We start from the raw sequence: 14,145 nt of genomic DNA, 5'->3' as shown, positions 1-14,145 counted from the left end.
ACACAGAGAAACTCATAGGTTTATAAAAGTGCGGTTTAACTTGGGAAATATATCATTATTGTACAGTAGAGTTTAGAGACCTTCAATGTAATAATAATACTAACACTAATGTAATAATTATAAACTAATCAACATTTTATTTTTTAAAGTAATATATCACAAATTTTCTTCCATGTTTTAATTTTAACAGTATAAAGGTCAGTTGTGCAGCTTTGTTTGACAAAAAAGTTTCATTAAGTATAAATTAATATTATCTTCATTTGATTACCAGAAAATACACAACACAGAATTTGTGGGAAATCTTTTTATAGAAATTGAATTAAAAAGAAAATAATAATGATATGGTTGTTTTTATTAATTCAATTAAGTAGCTATAGCCTTTATTTACTGGTAAATATTACAGTGAACAAACATCACAGACAATGGCAGACCAGGGCAGATCTGGCATAATGTCAATAACACTTCTATAAATAACTTACAGTTTCTTTACAGTTATTGATGTATCTCTTAACCCTCTGGAGTCTAAGGGTATTTTTGGGGCCTGGAGAAGTTTTGTCATGCCCTGATATTTGTGCTTTCTTTCAGTTCTACCAGAAAGACTCGGAGAAGATATTGTAATAATTCATACATTTATTTATGACCCAGCAAGCTGTATGTTTGTATTTGGAGTAAGGCCCCATCCGTAAATAGCTGTCCGAGGGTACGGATTCAGTATTTCCTGCCTGAAGATGAAGGCAGGGGCGCAGCCGACCCCTGTGATGTTTTAGGAGGGACCATCCTGGTGGTGGTGGGATGGTTGGAGGGGAAGAACATCCTGTGGTGGTAAGGGAGATGCATAGAAGATGCTTGTTATTGATGAAGGAGGAGCCGATCTTGGTGGTGGAGGGGTGGGTGGTGGTGAGTGAAGCGTTCAGCATCTGCAAACTCAGACAAGTGTAAGCACAGGTTCTTTTATACTTCTATTATTAGAACGTGATTGGACAATTGAAAAGGTAATAGGTGACGCTAACAATTGAGTCTTCCTGGCAGAACTTATGCAAAAGCTTCCATTTTCTTATAAATATCTAAATGGGTAAAGTCTAATATCACTGTAAACAGCACAAACTGGGCTATAATAATATGTGAAATTCATGTATGTACATGATTGTATTTTTGAGAAAAAAAATGTTATGCATGGTTAGTGAAAAACTAAAAATTTTAAATTGCTTGAATAAGGCCATAAAACACATACATAACATTGGTTCCCGGGATTGTTTAGAACTGGAGCTTGTAGTCTAGAATTTTTCTTTCTGAATGATGTGAAAATCATCTTGTTTACTCATTCACAGAAAACAATATATTGATTTAAATTTTCTATGACACTTTTTGTTGGTAAAAGTCATATGCGAGTAGGCGTCAACTATCATGAATATCATTGTGATTTACACCTGAGAAGACAAAGGCCTGCATAATGAGCCGCATAATGAGCCTCTCAGTCAGCTGTGCCACTGAGGGAGGACTTACAAGAAAGAATGTGAGAATAAAATAAATCTATATAATTTTATGTTTGTAGAATATTAAGAATATATATTTAATTATCCCACAACATAATTTAATATCCACTTGGGGGAGCAGTTAAACAGTTTTTTAGGGACAATCAAAGCTTACTTTCAAACAAATTTTTTGACATCCTTACTCCAGTCACACAATCCTTCAGAAATCCTTTTAACAATCTTATTTTCTACCAAAAAATAAAAAACATTTATTATCATCATCATCATTATTATTATTATTATTAATGTTGAAAAGAGCTGAGAATATTTTTCAGGTTCTTTTAGGGGGAATAAATTGGAAGAACTGCATTGTTTTTACATTTGTTAGTGTCAGACACAGACGAGGACACAGATGATTCAGTGAAATAGTATTTAATGTGACACAGAGGTTTCAGACACAGGTGAATCTTGACACGAAGATGACACAGTGATAATACAACTTTCCTTAGGTGATGGTGACACAGATGAAGACTCTGATGAAGACGATGGGCACAGGAACACAGATGATGAAGACGGGGGTCCGGAGGATCAGGTAGGTTAGACGATAGGCGGTTCGGTAAGGGTGAGGAGATCGGTGCAAGACCAGACACTGGGTGATGGTGACGGATGGCTTTATATGTGGCACTGGTGATGATGCACAGGTGTTCAGAATTCTGGTGATTGGGGACGAGTGGGTGTGGCGTAAGTGTCCGATTCCGGGAGTGTAGAAGGTGTGGCTGTGACAGTACCCCCTCCTCCACAGGCGGCTCCTGACGGCTGGGATCTTGTGCGACGACGGGGTCTACCTCGGTCACGGGGAGCGGGGCGGTCTGGATGGTCTCGGTGAAAGTCAGTGAGAAGACTGGGGTCCAGGATGTCGTTACGATTAACCCAGCAACACTCCTCCGGGCCGTAGTTCTGCCAGTCTACAAGGTACTCAAGTTGAGGACCCCGTCGTCGAGAGTCGAGAATAGCTCTCACCCGGAAGATGTCGTTGTCTTCTTCGATGGCTGGAGGAGGAGGTACGGCATCATCACCAGGCTCTGTGGATGGAGGAGACAAAGGTTCAGTGAAGGGTTTGAGGAGTGAAACATAGAATGAAGGTGAGATACGGTACTGTGCAGGTAGCTGGAGTCTATAGGTCACTTCGTTCAGTTGCCGTTCAATCCTAAATGGTCAGATGTATCGGGGACTCAACTTACAGCAGGGCAGCCGGAGGCGGATGTCCCTTGTCGAGAGCCAGACTTGCTGCCCAGGTTGGTATTGCAGCGTAGGTCTTCGACGAGCGTCCACTTGCTCCTTATGCCTCCGAACTGCCCGCTGGAGATGCACGTGAGCCGAGTCCCAGACCCTCTCGCTCTGTCGGAACCAGTGATCTACCGCTGGGACCTCCGAGGGCTCACCTGACCATGGGAAGAGTGGAGGCTGGTATCCGAGGACACATTGGAAGGGGTGAGCCCGGTGGTAGATTGCTGGAGGGAGTTCTGAGCATATCCCACCCAGGGTAGGTACTGGTTCCAACAGTCCTGGTTACGGTGGCAGTATACCCTCAGGAACCTCCCAATCTCTTGTATCTTACGCTCCGTCTGGCCGTTGGTCTGTGGATGGTATCCTGAAGAGAGGCTTACGGACACCCCTAGAAGACGGAAGAAAGTTGACCAGACTCTGGAGATGAATTGGGGACCCCTGTTGGAGACGATGTCCTCTGGAATGCCAAAGTGACAGAAAACATTGTGGAATAGTGCCTCTGCCGCTTCAAACGCAGTGGGAAGTCCTTTGAGAGGGATGAGTTTGCATAACTTCGAAAACCTGTCGACCACTACCAGCACACAGGTGTTTCCTTGAGAAGGAGGGAGGTCAGTCATGAAATTTATGCCAATATGGGTCCATGGACATTCAGGAATGGACAGAGGCACCAGTTTACCTTCCGGTAGTCTCCTAGGGGTGTCTGCTATGGCGCAGACGGAGCATCCTTTGAGGTAACGGGCAGTATCCAGAGCCATCGATGGCCACCAGTAACGCTGTTGTAGGAGCAAGAGGGTCCGCCACCTGCCTGGATGTCCAGATCCCGGAGAGGTATGAGCTAAGTCCAGGAGGGTAATCCGATGTTGAGGAGGGATGAAGAGTTTCCCTTCTGGACCTCCCGGCGGAGCAGGGTGTTGAAGGTTTTCTTGTTTAATCAGACGAACAATATTCCATTGAATGGGACTTACAATCATGGCTGGAGGGATGATTGGTTCAGGAGATTCTGGTTCTGGATCTGCCTGATGAAGACGGGAGAGGGCATCAGCTCTATTGTTCTGGGAGCCAGGGCGATAAGTGACTTTAAAGTCGAATCTCGTGAAGAAAAAGGCCCATCTATCTTGGCGATGATTCAGTCTCTTAGCTTCACGGAGGTATTCCAGGTTCCGGTGGTCTGTTACTACCTCGAAAGGGAACTGGGCTCCCTCCAGCCAATGACGCCACTCTTCCAGAGCCAGCTTGATGGCCACTAGTTCACGGTTACCAATGTCATAATTCTGCTCTGCTGGGGATAGCTTCTTCGAGAAGAAGGCACATGGATGGAGTCGTGGAGGATCCCCCTGCCGCTGGGAAAGTACTGCTCCGACACCGGTTGATGAGGCGTCCACTTCCATGATGAACTGTCGGTTGGGATCAGGGTGAACTAGGATCGGAGTGGTCTTGTAGGCTTGTTTAAGTTGGTGGAAAGCTTCAGTGGCCACGGGGTTCCAGGACAGAGACTTGGGCCAGTTCCGGAGGAGAGAAGTTAGAGGTGAGCTGAGTAAACTGTAATTTTTGAATCAGAATCAGAATCAGAATGAGCTTTATTGCCAGGTATGTTTACACATACGAGGAATTTGTTTTCGTGACAGAAGCTCCGCAGTACAACAGAATGACAGCGACAGAACATAAAACACATAATAAAAGAATAAAAAATACAAATATGTAGACAGTGAATGACAATATACAAATGACAATTGTAGGCAGGTATATTACAAAGTGAAGTTATGTATGTACATATATATTGTGTGCAAAATTTAAGTGTATACTAAGTATGTGTGTTAGATAAATAAAGTGTGTGTGTATATAAATATAAAGTGTAGTGTGTTCGCCATTATTGTCAGCTGTACATAAGATGGATTGCCTGAGGGAAGAAACTGGGCCTGTGTCTGGTCGTTCTAGTGCTCAGTGCTCTGTAGCGTCGACCAGATGGCAACAGTTCAAAGAGGGAGTGTGCTGGATGTGAGGGGTCCAGAGTGATTTTGACAGCCCTTTTTCTCACTCTGGATAAGTACAGTTCTTGAATAGATGGGAGAGTTGAACCAATGATTCGCTCAGCAGTCCGGACTACTCTCTGTAGTCTTCTGAGGTCAGATTTAGAAGCTGAGCTGAACCAGACAGTTACTGAAGTGCAGAGGATGGATTCAATGATGGTGGAGTAGAACTGTTTCAGCAGCTCCTGTAGCAGGTTAAACTTCCTCAGCTGGCGGAGAAAGTACAACCTCTGCTGGGCCTTTTTTACGATGGAGTCAATGTGAATGTCCCACTTCAGGTCCTGAGAGATGGTGGTTCCCAGGAACCTGAATGACTCCACTGCAGTCACAGGGCTGTTCATGATGGTGAGTGGGGGGAGTGCAGGGGGGTTTCTCCTGAAGTCCATGATCATCTCCACTGTTTTGAGCGTGTTAAGCTCCAGGTTGTTGAGACTGCACCAGACAGCCAGCTCTTTTACCTCCTGTCTGTAAGCAGACTCGTCACCGTCCTGAATGAGGCCGATGAGTGTGGTGTCATCTGCAAACTTCAGGAGCTTGACAGAGGGGTCCTTAGATGTGCAATCGTTGGTGTACAGGGAGAAGAGCAGTGGGGAGAGAACGCAGCCCTGGGGAGCTCCGGTGCTGATTGTACGGGTGCTGGATGTGTATTTTCCCAGCCTCACTAGCTGCTGCCTGTCTGTCAGGAAGCTGTTGATCCACTGACAGACGGAGGTGGGCACGGAGAGCTGATTTAGTTTGGGCACTCCAATCAGTGAGGTCAAAACAAGATTGTAAATCCTGCTCTGCTTCATTAGTCCATCTTTTTACAGTCCTTGATACAGGTTTAGCTGATTTTAGTTTCTGCCTGTAGGACGGTATAAGATGAACCAGAAGGTGATCAGAACGTCCCAAAGCTGCTCGTGGAACAGAGTGAAATGCATCCTTTATTGTGGTGTAACAGTGATCCAATATATTACTGTCTCTTGTGGGACAAGTAACATGCTGTCTGTATTTTGGCAGTTCACGGGACAGATTGGCTTTATTAAAGTCCCCGAGAATGATTAAAACAGAGTCAGGGTGTTGTTGTTCTGTCTCTGTGATCTGATCAGCGAGTTTCTGTAAAGCTGAGCTCACATGCGCTTGAGGATGGATGTAAACACTGACCAGAATGAACGAGTGAAACTCCCGCGGCGAATAGAACGGCTTGCAGTTAATGAAGAGTGTTTCGAGATTTGAGCAGCACGTCTTCTTTAACACAGTTACATCTGTACACCACCGTTCATTGATGTAAAAGCATGTCCCGCCGCGCGATTTCCCAGTGGATTCTGATTCACGATCCGCTCTAAACAGCTGAAAGCCCGGCAGATGGAGCGCGCTGTCCGGTATGGTGTCATTCAGCCAGGTTTCCGTGAAACACAGAGTAGCAGAGTGTGTGAAATCCTTATTAGTCCGAGAAAGCAGAAGGAGTTCGTCCGTTTTGTTGGGTAGAGAGCGGAGATTTGGCAGATGGATGCTAGGCAACGGCGTTCGAATTCCGTGCTTCCTGAGTCTGACGAGCGCTCCCGCTCGCTTCCCCCGTCTGCGCGTCCTGAAGCGCTTGATCAGCGCCGCCGCTCCTCCGATAACAACGTTCACTAAAACATCTGAATAATTGAAATCCGGAAAAACATCTTGTGGTGCGTTCTGCCGAATGTTCAGCAGTTCTTCCCTGGTGAAACTGATGGCAGGAATATAACTAAAGACAGGACAAACTAACAAAAACACAAAAACATATGCGGAGCTCGTCACGGAGGCAGCCATCCTGTATCGGCGCCAGCGATCGTAGAATATGATGAATCTTCTATAAAAGTTGGCAAAGCCCAGGAAGCGTTGGAGTTCTTTAATGGAACCAGGTTGAGGCCAGTGTGTGATGGCATCCACCTGATGCACAGGTGTTCAGAATTCTGGTGATTGGGGACGAGTGGGTGTGGCGTAAGTGTCCGATTCCAGGAGTGTAGAAGGTGTGGCTGTGACAGTTAGAGTTATCTCTATTTGTCACATTTATATTATTTACATCAAGCTTTTGAATGGTATAGTATTGTATATTGTTATTGAAACTTCATAATGTTTCACTTGATTATACATTTAGTCAGGAATTATAGTTTGGAAAAAGTATTTGGAAAAAGTCTAACTAGTAAAATGTTTACACGTTATGTGAAAACTAGTACAAATAAATAAAAAGAGACTTACTCATGTTTATGATCTCTGCTGAATAAAGTGCTTCATTCTTTTTTCTGAGGAAATCCATTTCTCAAATCCTCAACCACATCGCATCTTTTTGGAGTGATTTATGTCTTATTCCTCTCATCGCAAAGCAAACAGTAAAATAAAATAAAATCTTGAAGAACAGTCTCGCTGCTTTTTCTTCTGTGTGGGTGTATTCAAGCCGCGCGCTTCAGTTTGAATCTGAATTGCGCGTTAAACGCGGGGGAGTGGTCACATAAGATATAATGAACGCAGACATGAAAAATAGGCATCGCATTTTTTTTCATTTGGATTACTTTATCTCAGAATATTTGTTTTCGGTAGCACATATTTAGTTTAAATGTAGACATTTCAGGCTTTCTATAGATATCTCTCTCATGTCTCTTCGTTGAGTATTCACGGAGTTACAGTTCATTTTAATGACGTGTTTGTAAATGAAGATCAGAGCACACAAAGGCTGTAGACAGCGAACCTTGTCTGTTATCTTTAATTTATAAGTGCACTAAGGTGTTTTGTTATTATGTCTGTATCCAAAAAAAAGTAGACCCTTTACAGATTCGATTAATGTATTGCTCTTATCTGTACGATTAAAACTGAGAGTGTAATTTAAATTCTTTTCTGGGTTATCCAGAGAAAATGACTCAAAACGCATATATGCATTAATCGACTGTATATATATAATATATACTGTATATATATATATATATATATAATCGCGTGTATATCTGAACACTTGCTTAAACTGCCTTTACAATAAATGACGCTGTTATGCTGCACAACAAAGCTCTTACTGTATTCATGTGGTCTATTCATGTGTTTGCTGTTAGAGAAAACGTGTTGCAATAATGACGAGCATTATATCACTGCCTGCACACGATAAACAGACTCTGTTTACTCAATGCTCATCACTGTAGCCTTTCATATGATGTGAAAAGATTGAAAAAAGTATTATATAATCAACACTTCCACAATTCGTTAACCTCGTCAGTTGTAATAGTATATATATATATATATATATATATATATATATATATATATATATATATATATATATATATATATATATATATATATATATATATATATATATATATACACAGGGAACTCTTTCAAGACTGTTGGAAGACCATTTCAGGTGACTTCCTCTTGAAGAGAATCAAGAGAATGACAAGAGTGTGCAAAGCAGTAATCAAAGCAAAAGGTGGCTACTTTGAAGAACCTACAATATGACATATTTTCAGTTGTTTCACACTTTTTTGTTATGTATATAATTCCATATGTAATTCCACATGTGTTAATTCATAGTTTTGATGCCTTCAGTGTGACTCTACAGTTCCCTTTCGAGGGAACTTTGAACTGCGTCCTCTAGGGGGCGCTTTGGGGAACACCTCGTCGTGACCCGTGTCTGAAGCATACAATGAAAAAACACCAACTTGTTGGCCGTCGACAGCCTCCGACGTCACTATCGGCGCGACTATAAATCAGCACCGGGAGAGCACGTCATTATCTTCTTCATCTTCAACTGACTGTTTTGTTTGAAGCGTGCATCTGAAAGAACCGGTAAGGGCGATCTTTCTCTGTTTATCATGGCGACAACTAGCAAGCGTTTAGACGATGTGTGCATCCGTGTCGGCGTTATTTGACACCCGATGACACACGCGATCTTTGCGTCATTTGTTTGGGTGAAGAGCACGCACACGATGTCTTTGAGGAGGCAATCTGCGTGCACTATGAGCGTTTTTTCAATGGAAAAAGCTCCGCTCTCGTTCATCTCTCTTCTAAAAAAAAAAAAAAAAAAGGCAAGCCATCTGCTTCCCGCGGTTCAGGATCTGTCCACGCTGAGGCAGGAAAGAAAATGAGCTCGTGAGAATACATATGGATCTGTCTGAATGGTTTAAAGAGGGACTTTCCCTTTCGAGATCGTAAAAAAAAAAAAAAAAAAAAAAAAGGGGCGGCGGACAAGAGAGAGCCTTGGGAGGATGATGTTATATCTTTAACACTTTCTCATACTGAGGTTAGTGCTCTGCTGGGTTTTTACCCAGGAAAAGCAGGAGATATTTGAGGATGGTGAAGAAGCTGAGGCTGAGCCTTCTCAATTCTCCTGCCCTGCGTATGTAGAGCTGTTGGAGGTTATCGAGCGAAAATTACCTTTTGACCATAACCCTCCAGCTCAGGTGAGCCTTTCATTTGTGCATGATCTCCATACAGAGATTAAAAAGAAATGAAAGATGCCGTTTTCTTTTTGCATCCATCGGTTTCGGCATTAAAGTAATCTGCCGACATCGAGGTGATGCGTGAAAGCGGCTAGGAGGGAATGCCCCTGTAGAAAGAGCTAAAAATTTTATAAATAATTTATAAATTTTTATATGTGAAAAATGTTTTCTTTCTGCAGGGGAAACCTCCTCTCTTATTCTCCCTCCTTGCCATCTAAGCCCCTTCAGAAAATCATCTCGCTTAAATGGCAAGGCATACGCAGTAGCAGGTCAGGCTGAGGCTTTATTACACACAATGCTGGTGCTTCAAGCATATCAGACTGATCTGCTAAGAGACCTGGATAGAGGCTGGGGCCTTTTTCCGATCTGGTAGCTGAGCTGCGCCACACCATGGATCTCTCTCCATGCTACCAAGCAGGCCGCCTCCGCCATGGGGCAGGACTATGGCGGCCATGGTGGCAGTGGAGAGACATCTGTGGATGAACAGACATCGGGAGGAAAGAAAATGCTTTCTGCCCGATGCTCAGGTTTCGCCTTCTGAACTTTTCGGTATTTCCGTTGAGGCGGCGATTTGAAAAGTTCAGGGAGACGAAGGCGCGCTCTGCTGCTTTCAGATCCTTCGTCCCACGAAGGTCCAGGTCTGAGCCCAAACAACATAGGGGTCCTGGCCTGTCTCGATCTGAGGATCAAAGATGGGCACAGAAGGCTAGTGTCGCAACTCACGCTCCTCCCCCACCTGCGGGCAGGGGTTAGAGGAATCGTGGGTCACGAGGAGGTAAGCAGAACCTAAGAGGTATGATCTAGACGAGGCAGCATTCTCGTCCAAATCAGAATGATACCGAGGTATCTACTAAAAGAAAAGACAAACGCGTATATGCGTTAATCGACTTCGAACGGTTAACTTCTGCTTTTATACTCCCCTTCCTAATTCCCCTGTAACCACCAGCTCTCCACCTGATCGAGGTTAGGTGGAAACCTCTCGCATAACAGTCTCCTATGCTGGACCTATAATATTTTTTTATGGTTCTATGTCCATTGCAACCAACCTGAAACTGATGGTCCAGGTTAAAAGGAGGTACCCCTTGAGCGGGGCTCCGGCGTAGGAGGGTGAGTGAGTACATGTAACCCTCTCTGTATATACTTATGTGTATTTAATTGCTGGTGGTTACGTGTCTACTAATAAACTCTGTCTGAGTTTCCTTTGCAGTGCTCAGTTACAGTGTTTACTAAACATTCGTCAGCAGCAGCCATTCGGCTGAGATCACAGGTTTCTGAGGGAGCCTCCTTGATCATCAGGCCTGGCACAGCACTGCAGGGAATTTCATGGATGTCTGGCCAGGTCACCCCGAGGGGTCTCCTGGCCGCTTAGGGGTGCTGTCGTATCTACCGGGAAGTGGAGGTGGCAGTTACAGAAGTCTTCTTGTATATGCTGCCTCAGGTGATGCTCCCCTCACCCGAGGTTTGTAAAATTGAGCTTGCCTCTCCCGTGAGATTCAGCTCCTCTACGATGCTTAGGAACCTTTAAGTACACACGCTAAGCTTTGTGTACTTTCTCAAAACCACATGGTGGTCAGTGTGTATGTGAACACACTTTCTAAAAATCCACAAGTGGTAAGTTTGCATGCAAGACTCTGCAAACTTTCTGAAATCTTGTACGATGAGGGGTAACGCTTCGTTCCCTTTCTTGAGATGATTAGACTTTGGTTCCTTGGGCTCCATTCAGCCAGTGTGTATTTGTTTATACACCTCAAGCATCGCTTTTCTCAACATGAGGGGCTATTGATTCTCGTGGTAATTTAGCAGCGCTCCCCTTTTTCCAAAAAATGGGTCACCTATGAGTGCGCTACTCTGAGCTCGGAGTTCTCCTCTCGTACGAGACGGAGTTCTCTGTTTTTTTCCCAGAGCGCTCCAGTATTGTTTCCATAGATCGAGTTGATGACTCTCAATCATACTGTTTTAAGATGCAACATTCCATCTATGAGCTGCTCTATCAGAGTGCCACGAGAGCCCCTCCTTAGAACAGTATTTGAAAATCCATGCTATGGTAAGTGTGCACGTGTAGTCTTTGCACATTTTCTGAAATCCACACTGTGGTAAGTTTGCACGCTAGTATTCTGCGTTCTTTCTAAAATCCTATATGGTGAGGGCTTCGCGCGGTTGCTTCGTGCCCTTTCTTGAGTTGGTAAAAGCCCCGTTCATCTTGGGCGCCACTCCACCTATGTATCCTCGGATACCTATCTAAACAGGGTGTTGCTACTAGAGAACTGTTGAGACAGCTCTTTCAGCAAGCTTATGCGTAAGCTAGCGGTAGCCCCTGTGTGACAGGCAGGACTTGGTACAAATGCTAGGTTCTTAGCCGTATCCCTTTAAAGGAATCTTTCCTGATTCCAAGCCTTCAGCTCTACCCAGGGCCGAGGCCCTAACAATTAAGTTGGGTATGTAGCTTAGGCCTTTTGGCCATAAGGGGTACTGTCACAGACAGCCGTCTAAACGTCCCAGGGGCAACTCCCATAGTAATGGTAGAGTTGGTACTTAGTGCTCGCCATGATTCTGGCCTGCATTCCCCTCAGCATGGCGGCGTGGGTATACTGTTCCCCAAAGCGCCCCCTAGAGGACGCAGTTCGAAGTTCCCTCGAAAGGGAACGGTCTCAGGTTACGTATGTAACCATAGTTCCCTGAGTAGGGAACGAGACACTGCGTCCTCTAGCTCTCTGCCATGCTTCGGACGCAAGCTTCAGACGAAGAAGATAATGACGTGCTCTCCCGGTGCTGATTTATAGTCGCGCCGATAGTGACGTCGGAGGCTGTCGACGGCCAACAAGTTGGTGTTTTTTCATTGTATGCTTCAGACACGGGTCACGACGAGGTGTTCCCCAAAGCGCCCCCTAGAGGACGCAGTGTCTCGTTCCCTACTCAGGGAACTATGGTTACATACGTAACCTGAGACCGTTTTCATAGTTGTGAAAATAAAGAAAACTTTGAATGAGAAGGTGTATGCAAACTTTTGGTCTGTACTGTATATATATATATATATATATATATATATATATATATATATATAAGTAAATATAAGCTCTGTTGAATAGGTAGCAGTACATACCCACACTGATAATGGCATTGTATATTTGTAGTTATATCGCCTGCAAGATTTAATTTTTCATTATTCACTTACCAACTATAGGATCCAAGTACCTCTGGGGTGAAGAAGAGAGATGTGACTCTGAGATGCCTCGTTGAATACATAGGAGAGAGTGGGCAAGAGCTCATCTCTGACTACTATGTAAGTATTGTTAAAGGAAAGTTCTTGCTTGGTTCATGATTCGCTCATGTATTCACCAATCTTGAGCTCATGTTATAAGATTTAATTCAAGTCTTAGTACATGATTACTAATGTTACCATTATCTTAAAGTGTTACCACTAAAGATAATCCAGAGGGGCACGTACTGTCCATAAACATCATGAATTACAAAAAAAAAAAAAATCCTATAAAGCAGATTTGCACATTTGAGATGTTTAAATAGTTAATGATATTGTATTTGGCTTTAAATGTCTCCAGTGTCTAACTTGGTATCAGCACTGAAACAGCACTGCACCTAGTTAATATGTAGCGAATTCCCCCTTTATACATCAGAGTGTTGTATGCAATCTTTTTGTAGTGCTGGAGTGTCCCTTCCTTTCAAAGAGAAGACGGCGATCAGGTGAGAAACAGCAATTATGATTCAAACCTTTTAAATGCTTCATCTCTGCTGTTGTTAGGAAATCAAGTTACCATCATGTTGGTGATTATCAGAATTTGCTAGTAATGATCCAGCTATGATGTCTCTGCTATTTGTGTCTGACATGACAGATATTCACTCGGCAAGAAAAGTCACAAAACTGGAGCGATAATGTTGCTCAGCGAATAATTAAATAATGCAATGTTCTCCTTATTTCCAAACTATTACATAAATGATGCTCTGACAGGTTAGATTCAGGGCTGACCAGTGTTACTTCAGCACTTATGTGGCTTCACCCCAGCGTTACATACATGCAAGAATTAAGAAACAAAGACATAAAAAAAGGGCAAAAAACAAAATTAGAAAAACAACAATGACAACCAATGGGACTAAGAAGGAACTGGGAATACAATAACAGTAATAAAGGTTTCAAATCACAGAGATGAATGATTTGTTTGTGTTAAAACTAAAAATAGATGATGAAGATGATGACTACTATTATAAAGAGTCTGAAGATATTGTGTCACATAAGCAGTTCCTTGAGAGTTTGCTTTGGGAGGAGATTGATCTACCCGATAGCAGAGGAAACTACAAGTAAGTATAAGTTTTTTCTTTAGACAGCAGTATTGTGCTGAACTGAATCAGATCAGTCTTTGTTGGTGAGATGAAGCTTGTCTGTGATTTTCTATCTGTCTCTTCCGGATATTCGAGTGAAACAGCATCAGTCACAAAGGAGATCTTCCTGAAAGACTCTATCACTACCTGGCAGATCTTGGCTGTCAGTCTGTAACCAACACTTGGTAAGGAGAAGCTGCAAACCCACAATACATGCTCTGATCCAGGAGCTGCTGATTTAAATTCTTCTGTGTGTCTTGTGATCCTCCTCAAAGGCATCTGTGTGGCAGAACCTGTCGAGATGGTCATTTTTAAACACCTTTTCATTGACCTGAAGATGCCTTACTCAGCTGTGCGCGGCGAACAACTGGAAATCAGGGCCATAATTCACAACTACACCCCAATGAATCTGAAGAAGGTAGATCAGATTTAATATATATATATAAAAATGAAAAAAAAGTACAGTATATTATAGCCATGTGGATTGTAGTAAACATTCCTACTAGATCTAAATCATTTAGATCCTTGAGCTGCTCTTGACTCAAACTGAAGAAATGTGTAGGATACTGCCCTGTGCTGAAACAGAAATGG

General features: G+C 43.3%; 1 pseudogene; it reads left to right on the top strand.

Moving 5' to 3' along the window:
- Positions 1 to 842: 842 nt before the first annotated feature.
- LOC127980916 (complement C3-like) overlaps positions 843 to 14,145 on the top strand; it is a 47,995-nt pseudogene continuing 34,692 nt past the window's right edge.

This window comes from Carassius gibelio, chromosome A4 (genome assembly GCF_023724105.1).
Source record: "Carassius gibelio isolate Cgi1373 ecotype wild population from Czech Republic chromosome A4, carGib1.2-hapl.c, whole genome shotgun sequence".
Lineage (NCBI taxonomy): Eukaryota > Metazoa > Chordata > Actinopteri > Cypriniformes > Cyprinidae > Carassius > Carassius gibelio.
This window is presented reverse-complemented; position numbering and strand designations above follow the sequence as displayed.